We start from the raw sequence: 13,114 nt of genomic DNA on the forward strand, positions 1-13,114 counted from the left end.
CTTCTGTATTTTGACTCATTGTTGTTAGATATTCGTCCAACTATGATGTCCTCAGCGAACTTGTAGATGGTGGTTCATTCAGAATTTGGCAACACAGTCGTGGGTGTACAGGGAGGACAGTAGGGGCTGAGGATGTATCCTTGGGGTGCTCCAGTGTTAAGTGTTGTTGTGGAGGAGGTACAGTTACCTATCCTCACTGATTATGATCTGTGGGTCAGGAAGCTGAGCATCCAGTTGCAGAGAGTGGAGCTGAGACCAAGGTCACGCAGTTTTGAGATCAGTCTGGAGGGGGAAGTGATGTTGACTACAGCTCTGCCTTCAATGACCAGGAGCCAGATGTGGGTGTCCTTGTTGTCCAGATGTTCCAGGGATGAGTGCAGGTCTAGGGACATGTTCCAGGTATCTAGGTATAGATTCTTCAGTATGAGTTCTTCGGAAAAAAATTAGAAATCTCAATAAATACTGGCCCAGCCAGCGATACCTTCATCTGATGAGTGAATAAAAAGAATAAAAACAGAAGAAAAAGTGCCAAGCAGCAAGCTTGTTTAGCTTTGGAAGTATTTCTTTTGTACCATGTTTACTGTTATCTGCATGGACCGGTTGGACTGAAGGGTGTGTTTCTGCGCTGTATGGCTAGTACTAAGGCTGTAACCATGACAAATATATTGAAATCAAGCCATTATATTACTAGGGCAAGTACACATTTCATGAAAATGTGTTTTACAAAATGGATTCCACACATAAAAACATCACAGATGCGATTGAGTCAACTGTAGAAAACAGGATTAACCTTGCACAGACAATAAGGTATCATAGGGACACTGCATTTATCTTTAGATTTTTAACTGCAAAGCAGCTAATCATCTGACTGCTTGCATATTTAGTGCACTTTTCATAATGTATAATAAATGGAATAGCATGGACCTGGTCAGGAGAAGGGATTTTATTCAAATAGAATATGGTCAGAAAGTGGTTGGTTTTGGGCAATGATTGGTGTGCTGACCTACAGCTGCTACATTGGAAGCTGCAGCTGTACATAGGTTTTGGGACGTCCATGTACCAGCAGGAAAACTTCGAGGAACATCAGATTTGAGGAGCAATTTAAAGGAGACAGAGATAAGGGTGAAAAGGGTAGGGATGAGGTGGGATTGATGAGTGATCCATGACCACATTGAATGGCAGAGCAGCTACCAAAGTCTTAATCCTGCTCCTAATTCGTACATTCATATGTGTGTTTCAATAGTGAGGCAGAAAGGCTTAGGGATGGAATTCCAGAGGTTAGGATCCTGGCAGCCAATGATAGAGCGCTAAAATTTGGAATTGTGCAAGACACCAGAAGTTGCAAGTTCAGAAATCTTGGAGGGTTGTGGAGGTGGAGGAGATTACAAAGATGGAAAGAAGCGAAATTATGGAAGGATTTGAAAATGTAAAAAAAAATTTAAATTGAGCATATCTACAGCAGGTGTGGCAATGAACAAGATAAAGTGCACATTAGAATCTAGTTGTGAGAATTTTTGACGAGCTCAAGTTTACAGAAAGCCCACAGTAGGAGGACAGACCACACAACATTAGAAATAATCAGGTCTAGAATTCACAAAGTGAAGGTAAATTCCCATTCGACTCAAGGTCTGCTCTCTCATGAGAGAAAAATGACTGGTGGTGGTTTAGCCTGAGGGTGACCATGCCTCAGGCAAGGAAAAGGTTGAGAAGGAAAGATTTTCATGGTAACCTGAGCCAGAATTGAACCCACACAGTTGGCATTAATGTACATCACAAACCAGCCAAATGAGCTAACTTATCCCCATAAAAGGCATGGATGAGAGTTACAGTAACAGATGCGCTGGAAAGTTGGGCATTGTCTTGGAGGCTGCCTTGGTGATGGGGTCAGACACTCAGTTCAAAGTCAAATAAAATACCATGATCAGGTTAAGCGTTGTAATGGGCAAATGGGTATGATTTAGTGGCTATTACAGAGACATGGTTACAGGATGGTCATGACTGGGAGTTAAATATCCAGGGGTATCAAACTGTTCGGAAGGACAGACAGGAAGGTAAGGGAAGTTGTGTTGCTCTGATTTTTAAGGATGATATCAGGGCGGAAGTGAGAGATGATACCGGTTCTACTGAACAAAAGGTTGAATCCATTTGGGTGGAAATTAGGAATAGCAGGGAGAAAAAGTCACTGATAGGTGTGGTCTATAGGCCACCAAATAATGATATCATGGTGGGACGAGCAATAAACCTAGAAATAGTTAATGCATGTAAAAATGGTACAGCAATTATCATGGGGGATTTTAATCTACATATCGATTGGTCAAACCAGGTCGGTCATGGCAGCCTTGAGGAGGGGTTCATAGAATGCATCCGTGATAATTTCCTTGAACAATATGTAATGGAACCTACGAGGGAGCAAGCTATCCTAAATCTAGTCCTGTGTAATGAAACAGGAATAATTAATGATCTCACAGTTAGCGATCCTCTCGGAAGGAGCGATCACAGTATGGTCAAATTTGAAATACAGATGGAGCGTGTGAAGGTTAAATCCAGTACCTATGTCCTGTGCTTAAACAAAGGAGACTATGATGGGATGAGGAAGGAGTTAGCTAAGGTAGAATGGGAGCAAAAACTTTATGGTGGGTCAATTGAGGAACAGTGGAGGACTTTCAAAACGATGTTTCACAGTGCTCAGCAGAAGTATATTCCAGTGATACGGAAGAACTGTAGGAAAAGAGAGAGCCAGCCATGGATGTCTAAGGAAATAAAGGAAAGTATCAGATTGAAAAAAAACACATACAAAAAAACAAAGAGTAGTGGGAAACTAGTAGACTGGGAAATCTTTAAAGGTCAACAGAAAGCCACAAAAAAAGTTATGAAGAAAAGTAAGATAGATTATGAGAGTAAAGTAGCTCAGAATATAAAAACAGGCAGCAAAAGTTTCTATAAATATGTAAATCGTAAAAGAGTGGTGAAGGTAAACATTGGTCCTTTAGAGGATGAGAAGGCCAATTTAATAACTGGGAATGAGGAAATAGCCGAGGCATTAAACAGTTATTTCATGTCGGTCTTCACAGTGGAAGACACAAATAACATGCCGAAAACTAATGGCAAGAAGGTTATAGCAGGTGAGGACCTAGAAACTATCATTATCACTAAGGAGGCAGTGCTGGGCAAGCTAATGGGGCTAAAGGTAGACAAGACTCCTGGCCCTGATGAAATGCATCCCAGGATACTAAAAGAGGTGATGGGGGAAATAGCAAATGCACTAGTAATTATTTACCAAAATTCACTGGACTCTGGGGTGGTTCCCGCAGATTGGAAAACAGCCAATGTGACACCACTGTTTAAAAAAGGAAGTAGACAAAAAGCAGGTAACTATAGGCCAGTTAGCTTAACTTCAGTAGTGGGGAAAATGCTTGAATCTATCATTAAGGAAGAAATAGCAAGACATCTGGATATAAATTGTCCCATTGGGAATACCCAGCATGGGTTCAGGAAGGGCAGGTCATGTTTAACTAATTTGGTGGAATTCTTTGAGGACATTACTTGCATGGTGGACAATGGGGAACCTGTGGATGTGGTGTATCTGGATTTCCAGAAGGTATTTGACAAGGTGCCACACCAAAGGCTGCTACATAAGATAAAGTTGCATGGTATTACAGGTAATGTATTGGCATGGATAGAGGATTGGTTGACCAGTAGAAAGCAAAGAGTAGAGGTAAATGGGTGTTTTTCTGGTTGGAGGTCAGTGGCTAGTGGTGTGCCTCAGGGATCAGTGTTGGGACTTCAATTGTTTACAATTTACACAGATGATTTGGAGTTGGGGACTAAGTGTGGTGTGTCAAAATTTGCAGATGACACTAAGGTGAGTGGTAGAGCAAAGTGTGCAGAAGACACTGAAAGTCTGCAGAGGGATATAGATAGTCTAAGTGAGTGGGCAAAGGTCTGGCAGATGGAGTACAATGTTGATAAGTGTGAGCTCATCCATTTTGGTCGGAATAACAGCAAAATGGACTATGTTTTAAATGGTAAAAAATTGCAGCACGCTGCTGTGCAGAGGAACTTGGTTGTCCTTGTGCATGAATCGCTAAAAGTAGGATTGCAGATGCAGCAGGTAATTAAAAAGACAAATGGAATTTTGTCTGCCATTGCTAGAGGGATGGAGTTTAAAAACAGGGAGGCTATGCTGCAGCTGTATAGGGTCCTAGTGAGGCCACACCTGGAGTACTGTGTGCAGTTTTGGTCTCCTTACTTGAGAAGAGATATACTAGCACTGGAGGGGGTGCAGAGGAGATTCACTCGGTTGATTCCAGAGTTGAGAGGGTTGGATTATGAGGAGAGACTGAGTAGGATGGGATTATACTCATTGGAATTCAGAAGAATGAGGGGAGATCTTATAGAAACATATAAGATTATGAAGGGAATAGATAAGGTGGAGGCAGGGAGGTTGTTTCCACTAGCAGGTGAAACTAGGACTAGACAGCATCGCCTCAAAATAAAGTGAAGCAGATGTAGGACTGAGGTCAGGAGGAACTTCTTCACCCAAAGGGTTGTGAATCTGTGGAATTCCCTGCCCAGTGAAGCGGTTGAAGCTACCTCGCTGAATGTGTTTAAGGCAAGGCTAGATAAATTTTTGAACAGTAAAGGAATTAAGGGTTATGGTGAGTGGGTGGGGCAGTGGAGCTGAGTCTCAAAAAGATCAGCCATGATCTTATTAAATGGCGGGGCAGGCTCGAGGGGCCGGATGGCCCACTCCTGCTCCTAGTTCTTATGTTCTTATGTTGTAATTTGCCTCAGGGAGGGATGGAGTTCGTTACTAGGGAAAAGGGGCAGAAGTCAATGGATTCAGTCTGTTCACCTTTGATTTGGAGGGAATGTTTGCTATCAAATACTGAATATGGGACAAGAATTCTGAGAAATGAGAAACTGCAGAGAGATCAAGAGGGGTGGTCTGATTGACAGGGTTACGGGAAGCAGGCAGTAATGTGGATTTGAGGTTACAGTCAGATCAGCCATGATGTTATTAAACGGCAGAGCAAGCTCGAGGGGCTGCCTCTTCCTCTGCTCCTATTTCTTACAATCATATGGAGTAGTGCTGGAGGTCTGTGAGCATGTATGTTGAAACGAACCCCAGATGATAAGAAATTGGTGGGCATTGCATTTACCGAGGTGATGTATTGAGTGTGCATGAGAAATCAGAGGGTCCATTGTCTTTTGTGCATGTTGAACAAAGGGTTTAATGAGGCCAGTCGTTGAGCTGCGCTGGTAGAACCCAAAGTCAACATCACTCTGCAAGTTATTGCTGAGCAGGTGCTTCTCAATAGCTCTGGTAATGACACCTTCCATCACTTTACTGATGATTGAAAGTAGATTGATGGGGTCGTATTGACTGGGTTGGATTTGTCCCACTCTCCCGTTTTTCTCTCTCTCTCTGTCTTTCCCTCCTCTGGTCTCACTCTCTTCTCCCTCCACCCCTCCCTCCCCGCCGCCTCACTCTCTACTTCACCACGCTCCAGAGCCCTTCCTGCGGTCTCTCTCCACAATCCACACCCGCTTCCTCCCATCCATCTCTGCCCTCTGCCCCCTCGTCCCGTCCACCTCCTCCCTGTGAGGCCCCTCCCCTTGTCCATCTCCGGCCTCTGACCACCCTCCTCCGCGTATTTCTGCTACCCCTCCGCTACATCTGCGCCCATCACCCACCCCACTACATGTCTGCACTCCTCCCTCGAAGCCCATGCCCCATCTCGTCCATCTCCTCGCCAACTCCACCCCTACCCGGACCGTGTGTGCACTTCTCCAGCCCATCTCCACTCAACAGACACCTCTCCGGTCCCTGTTCGTACTCTACCATCAAACCCCCAAGGTTGCACCGGAACTGGAGGGGCACCAATATCCTGGGAGGGAGGTTTGCTAGAGCTGTTCGGGAAGGTTTAAACTAGTTTGGCAGGGGGATGGGAACCAGAGCTACAGATCAGAGGATTGGGTAGCCAGTGTACAGACAGATAGAGCAAGCAGAAAATCTGTGAGGAAGGATAAGCAGTTGATAGGGCAAAGTGGCAGTCAGTGCGACAGGTTGAGGTGTATGTACTTCAATGCAAGAAGTGTCAGGAATAAGGATGACCAACTTAAAGCATGGATCAGTCCATGGAACAACGACGTTGTGGCCATTACGGAGACTTGGATAACACAGGGGCAGGAATGGTTGTTGGATGTTCTGGAGTTGCGATGCTTCAAAAGAAATAGGGAGGGAGGTAAAAAAGGTGGGGGAGTAGCATTGCTAATCAAGGATGGTATCACAGCTGTAGAAAGGGAGGTCATGGAGGAGGGTTTCTCCACTGAGTCAGTGTGGGTGGAAGTCAGAAACAGGAAAGGAGCAGTCAGTTTATTGGGAGTTTTCTTTTGAGGCCCCCAATAGCAACAGAGACACTGAGGGAGAGACTGGGAGACAGATTTTGGAAAGGTGCAGAAGTGGCTGATGGAGTTTAACCCTGAAAAGTGTGAGGTGATTCATTTTGGAACGACAAACTTGAAAGCAGAATACAGGGTTAACGGAAAGATTCTTGGCAGTGTGGAGGAGCAGAGGGATCTTGGGGTTCATGTCCCAGTTCCCTGAAAGCTGCCACCCAGGTGGATAGAGTTGTTAAGAAGGCGTATGGTGTGTTAGCTTTCATTAATAGAGGGATTGAGTTCAAGAGCTGTGAAATTATGCTCCAGCTATACAAAAGCCTGGTTCGGCCACATCTGGAGTATTGTGTCCAGTTCTGGTCACCCCATTACGGGAAAGATGTGGAAGCGTTGGAAAAGGTGCAGAGGAGATTTACTAGGATGTTGCCCGGAATGGAGGGAAGGTCTTACGAGGAAAGGTTGAGAGATCTAGAGCTTTTCTCTTCAGAACGACGAAGGATGAGAGGTGACTTGATAAAGGTGTACAAAATGATCAGAGGTATAGATAGAGTGGACAGCCAGAGACTTTTTCCTGGGGTGGAGGTAGCTATTACAAGGGGACATAGTTTTAAAGTGAGTGGAGGAAGAGAAAGGGGAGACGTCAGAGGTAGGTTCTTTACTCAGGGAGTGGTAGGGGTGTGGAATGCATTGCTGGAGAGGGTAATGGAGTTGGCCTCATTAGGGGCATATAAGTGGCTATTAGATAGGAATATGGATGATAGTATAAGGTAGCGGTGGAGGTTAGATAGACCTTAGGATTAGAGTAAAAGTTCGGCTCAACATCGTGAGCCGAAGGGCCTGTACTGTGTTGTATTATGTTCGATGTTCTAATAGGGTTGTTGTCATGGGTGACTTCAACTTCCCTAATATTGACTGGAACCTCCTGAGTACAAATAGTTTGGATGGAACAGATATTTCAGGTGTGTCCAGGAAGGATTTCTGACTCAATGTGTCGATAGGCCAACGAGAGGGGACGCCATATTGGATTTGGTGCTTGGCAACGAACCAGGTCAGGTGTCAGATCTCTCAGTGGGAGAGCATTTCGGTGATAGTGATCACAACTCCCTGACCTTTACTATTGTCACGGAAAGGGATAGGAGCAGACGGTGTGGGAAAGTATTTAATTGGGGAAGGGGGAATTATAATGCTATCAGGCAGGAGCCATGGAGCATAAACTGGGATTAGATGTTCTGCGGGAAATGGACGATAGAAATGTGGAGGTTGTTTCGGGAGCAGTTGCTACAAGGACTGGATAGATTTGTCCCACTGAGGCAAGGAAAGGATGGTGAGGTGAAGGAACCTTGGATGACAAGACATGTGGAACATCAGGTCAAGAGGAAGAAGGATGCTTACTTAAGGTTGAGGAAGCAAGGATCAGACAGGGCTCTGGAGGGTTACAAGGTGGCCAGGAAGGAACTGAAGAATGGACTTAGGAGAGCTAGAAGGGTGTATGAAAAAGCCTTGCCAGGTAGGATCAAGGAAAACCCCAAGGTGTTCTATACTTATGTAAGGAATAAGAGGATGGCCAGAGTGAGGGTAGGGCCAATTACGGATAGCGGAAGGAAATTGTGCCTGGAGTTGGAGGAGGTAGGGGAAGTCCTTAATGAATATTTTGCTTCAGTATTCACCAGTGAGAGGGACCTTGATGTTTGTGAGGACGGAATGAAACAGGCAGATTTGCTCGAACAGGTTGATGTTAGGAAGGAGGATGTGCTGGAAATTTTGAAAAACATGAGGATCGATAAGACCCCTGGGCCAGACGGGACATACCCAAGGATCCTATGGGAAGCTAGGGAAGAGATTGCTGCCTCTTTGGTGATGATTTTGTGTCCTCACTGTCCACTGGAGTAGTACCAGAAGATTGGAAGATGGCAAATGTCATTCCCTTGTTCAAGAAAGGGAATAGGGATAATCCTGGGAATTACAGACCGGTCAGTCTTACTTCTGTGGTAGGCAAATTATTGGAGAGGATTCTGAGAGGTAGTATTTATGATTATTTGGAAAAGCACAGTTTGATTAGAAACAGTCAGCATGGCTTTGTGAGGGGCAGGTCATGCCTCACAAGCCTTATTGAATTCTTCGAGGATGTGACAAAACACATCGATGAAGGTAGAGCAGTGGATGTGGTTTATATGGATGTTAGGAAGGCATTTAATAAGGTTCCCCATGGTAGGCTCATTCAGAAAGTAAGGAGGCATGGGATTCAGGGAAATTTGCCTGTCTGGATACAAAACTAGCTGTCCAATAGAAGACAGAGGGTGGTAGTAGATGGAAAGTATTCGGCCTACAGCTCGGTGACCAGTGGTGTTCCGCAGGGATCTGTTCTGGGATCTCTGCTCTTTGTGATCTTTATAAATGACTTGGATAAGGAATTGGAAGGGTGGGTGAGTAAGTTTGCCGATGACACGAAGGTTAGTGGAGTTGTGCACAGCGTGGAGGGCTGTTGTAGGTTGCAACGGGACATTGACAGGATGCAGAGCTGGGCAAAGAAGTGGCAGATGGAATTCAACCCGGAAAAGTGTGAAGTGATTCATTTTGGAAGGTTGAATTTGAATGCAGAATACAGGGTTAATGGCAGGATTCTCAGCAGTGTGGAGGAACAGAGGGATGTTGGGGTCCACATCCATGGATCCCTCAAAGTTGCTACCCAAGTTGATAGGGTTGTAAAGAAGGCACATGGTGTGTTGGCTTTCATTGGCAGGGGAATTGAGTTTAAGAGCTGTGAGGTTATGCTGCAGTTCTATAAAACTCTGGTTAGACCACACTTGGAATATTGTGTTCAGTTCTGGTCACCTCATTATAGGAAAGATGTGGAAGCTTTAGAGAGGGTGCAGAGGAGATTTACCAGGATGCTGCCTGGACTGGAGGGCAGGTCTTTTGAGGAAAGGTTGAGGGAGCTCGTGCTTTTTTCATTGGGGTGAAGAAGGATGAGAGGTGACTTGGTAGAGGTTTACAAGATGATGAGAAGCATAGATAGAGTGGATAGTCAAAGACTTTTTCCCAGGGCGGAAATGACTATTATGAGGGGGCATAATTTTAAGGTGATTGGAGGAAGGTATAGGGGAGATGTCAGAGGTAGATTCTTCACACAGAGAGTGGTGAGCGTGTGGAATATGCTGCCGGCAGTGGTCGTGGAGTCAGATACTTTAGAGACTTTTAAGTGACTCTTGGATAAGCACATGGAGGATAGTAAAATGTAGGGTATGCAGGGTAGATTGATCTTAGTAGGATAATAGGTTGGCACAACATCGTGGGCCGAATGGCCTGTATTGTGCTGTACTGTTCTGTTCTGTGTTCTACGTTCTATGTTGTGCTTTGGTCACTGTCCTCCTCGAGTGATAGCATACACACATCGACCCCCATCCCCAACATGTAAATTGGTTGGTGGGATGTTGGGGATATTGCCAAGAAGCTAGGGCCATGCCTTGTTCTCTACAGGTCGCTCCCTGCACAAGACAACCATTTTCACCTATTACCACCTGTTCAGCTTTTACTCCGTCCCCACTATACAACAGTTTTCACTGTATTTTGTAACAACATGCCCGTGCTAATAATCAGATCAAATCAAATATCCACAATCCCCTTTGCTTTCTCACTCTGTCTTTTACTATTTCTCTCCCCCATCTTCTCTCTGTGTTTTTCTCTCTCTGTCTCTGTGTGTGTCTGTGTGTGCGTTTCTTACCTGCTTTCTCTCTCTAAGTCTGGGCACTATCTCCATCTATTTATCTCAGTCCTTTCCCCAGCTCCCATCATCACTGTAAATACCATCATTTCCCAGTTAGTTTCTGTTCTGGCGAAGGGTCACCTGATTCAAAACATTAAAACAACAAAAACATTGTTTTTTCTCTCCACTGATGCTGCCAGACCTCTTTTGGAATTCTCTTCTGGAAATAGCAATTGAGGATTCAGAGGGATAGAGGGCTAAGATAAAAGGGAGGTGATGGCTTAGTGGTATTATTACTGGGCTATTAATCCAGAGCACCCAGGTTCGAATCCTGCCACAACAGATGGTGGAATTTGAATTCATTAAATATCTGGAATTAAGAATCTAATGATGACCATGAATCCATTGATGTTTGCCAGGAAAAACCCAACTGGTTCAGTCATGTCCTTTAGGGAATAAAACTGGTCTGGCCTACATGTGACTACTTGAGCCACAGCAATGTGCTTGACTCTGAACTGCCCTCTGGGTAATTGGGGATGGGCAATAAATGCTGCCTGGCCAGCGACACCCTCATCCCGTGATTGATTAAAGAAAAAAAAGTTGCATTGTTGCAGACAAAACAATGGCCTCATTCGGGGATGAAACAGGCTCGAGGGCAGTTCCAGTCTTCCTTCTGTTGTGTAACTGGATGTGTACGGGAATTGTTCTGTCACTAAATATTTAACAGACAAACTGATATTGAATTAAATTGAATTGGATTAGCTTTATTGTCATGTACACTCAAATGAGAGCAGTGAAAATTTTGCAATGTTGCCGCTTATGGCGCCATCCTAGGTACATGATACCTTGGTACAGATACTTCAGTATTTGGTACAAAATTGAAAGAACAATAAATAAAGTCCAGCATCAGAATAAAAAGGGAAAAAAAAGTACTAGATTTACACACCTTTCATCCCAGTCCATGCCAGTACCTCACTTCCAGACCGCACTGGGCCAAGTCTCCAGATGACACTGGGCTTCAAAACTTCAGGCCACTCTTCCCCACGGCTCCAGTTTCCAGTCTGCAAGGGCCTTGCCTGCCCATGACAGCCTCCAGTCTGGGCCTCACCTCCCCACGACAGCCTCCGGTCTGGGCCTCACCTCCCCGCGACAGCCTCCGGTCTGGGCCTCACCTCCCTGCGACAGCCTCCGGTCTGGGCCTCACCTCCCCGTGACAGCCTCCGTTCTGGGCCTCACCTCCACGCGACAGCCTCCGGTCTGGGCCTCACCTCCACGCGACAGCCTCCGGTCTGGGCCTCAATTCCCTGTTACAATCTCCGGTCTGGGCCTCACCTCCCTGTTACAGCCTCCGGTCTGGGCCTCACCTCCCAGTGACAGCCTCCGGTCTGGGCCTCACCTCCCCACATCAGTCTCCAGCCTGGGCCTCACCTCCCCACGACAGACTCACGTCTGGCATTTGCCTCCCTGCACTGACCTCCGATCCAGGAGTTGCCTCCTCCATTTTCCTCCAAGTATGTTTAAAGTTAACAGTTTGAAAAAATGCACTACAGAGAAGTTAAAAATAAATGATAAAAAGACAAAGAATGGACAGAGAAAAGGCTCTCCAGCTGGAGCAATTTGACTTCCTGTAACAAACCTGTTTGTGGTTTTTAAGTAAGTTGAATCATTTCCAATCTAGTACAAGTGGGAAATTTGTATTACACAAGCAATGCAACAACCTAAAGCCCACAGTTTGAATCACCAAACGGCCTTTTATGCAAAATCAAAAATCACACGACAACAGGTGAGAATCCAATAGTTTTATTTGAATTCCCAAACTTTTGGGGTGCTGCTCCTTTGTCAGGTTAGACTATAACCTGGTGTCATGTGACTTCTGACTTTGTCCACCCTAGTCCAACACCGGCACCTCCACATCCTTTTGTGTTGTATATTTGTATGAACCTCTCTTTTCTCTCCTCTTTCCCAGTTACAATATTCTCCAAACCAATCAGCAACCTATCAACTTCTCTCATCCCATCCCATCTGCATGAGCAGTTTTTAGTTTGATTGTGAAGTGAATGAGCAATGTTGAAGGTAACAGTGCCCCCCCAACCAGTTTCCTGACACACTATTCTTACTCTGCATTTATCTGCATGGCACAGGGAGGGACCAATTCGATCTTTACCTTACAGTCTTCACAGCATAGCTCAGTGGATGAGCATTGTGCCCCAGGTTTGAGTTTACATGTTGCAGCCTCACAGCAGGTGTCTTTACACTCCTGAGGAGAAACAAACAATCGTCAAAATCCTGGTTACTGATGTACAAGCTCGTGTGAAGAGAGTGGGGTAACTGATTCCAAACTCAGACGGCGATCTCAAGAATTATTTTGCTGGAAAGTAGAGCATGGAGTATCCATCTTGGGAGTATTTGTGAGCTGCTTTGTCGAGGATACAACCAAATTATGTCTGACTCACATCATCCATTTTTACTTGGACACATGGCAAACACAGAGCTTGCTTTCTGATCTTCCTGGGAACATGACAAATGTTGACAATAATACATTCAGCCTTTTCATCTAAATCATAAATGTAAAATGCAACTATTTGAGATTCCAACACTGATCCCTTTCCCAAGTTTACAGTTTTCCAAGATGAAATAGACCCATTCATCCTGACTTGCTGCAGTTAGCAATTCCTCTAACAGCAAATGCAAACAGCTCATCTCAAATATCCAGAACTCTTGCACAGTAACCTTTTACATGGCAGATTCACTTTGGAAGGAGTAACAGGAATACAGAGTACTGGGCTAATGGTAAGATTCTTGGTAGTGTGGATGAGCAGAAAGATCTCGGTGTCCATGTGCATAGATCACTGAAAGTTGCCACCCAGGTTGATAGCGTTGTTAAGAAGGCGTACAGTATGTTAGGTTTTATTGGTAGAGGGATTGAGTTTCGGAGCCATGAGGTCAAGTTGCAGCTGTACAAAACTGTGGTGCGGCCGCACTTGGAGTATTGCGTACAGTTCTGGTCAC

The 13,114-nt window shown here is 45.0% G+C and overlaps 1 long non-coding RNA gene across 2 annotated transcripts; it reads right to left on the reverse strand.

The window, feature by feature from the left end:
- Window positions 1-283: 283 nt before the first annotated feature.
- On the reverse strand, window positions 284-12,553 carry LOC125488366. Of its 2 annotated transcripts, XR_007266289.1 has the most exons (4): window positions 12,270-12,553; window positions 11,052-11,649; window positions 10,124-10,246; window positions 284-430 (listed from the first exon to the last, which is right to left on the reverse strand). It is a non-coding gene; the product is annotated as an uncharacterized LOC125488366 (long non-coding RNA). The 2 variants fall into 2 exon arrangements; XR_007266288.1 differs by lacking the exon at window positions 12,270-12,553 and having other exon boundaries at window positions 11,052-11,738.
- Between the last annotated feature and the right edge of the window lie 561 nt (window positions 12,554-13,114).

Source organism: Rhincodon typus, unplaced genomic scaffold, assembly GCF_021869965.1.
Source record: "Rhincodon typus isolate 14 unplaced genomic scaffold, sRhiTyp1.1 hic_rhity00000573, whole genome shotgun sequence".
In the NCBI taxonomy this organism is placed as follows: Eukaryota; Metazoa; Chordata; class Chondrichthyes; order Orectolobiformes; family Rhincodontidae; genus Rhincodon; species Rhincodon typus.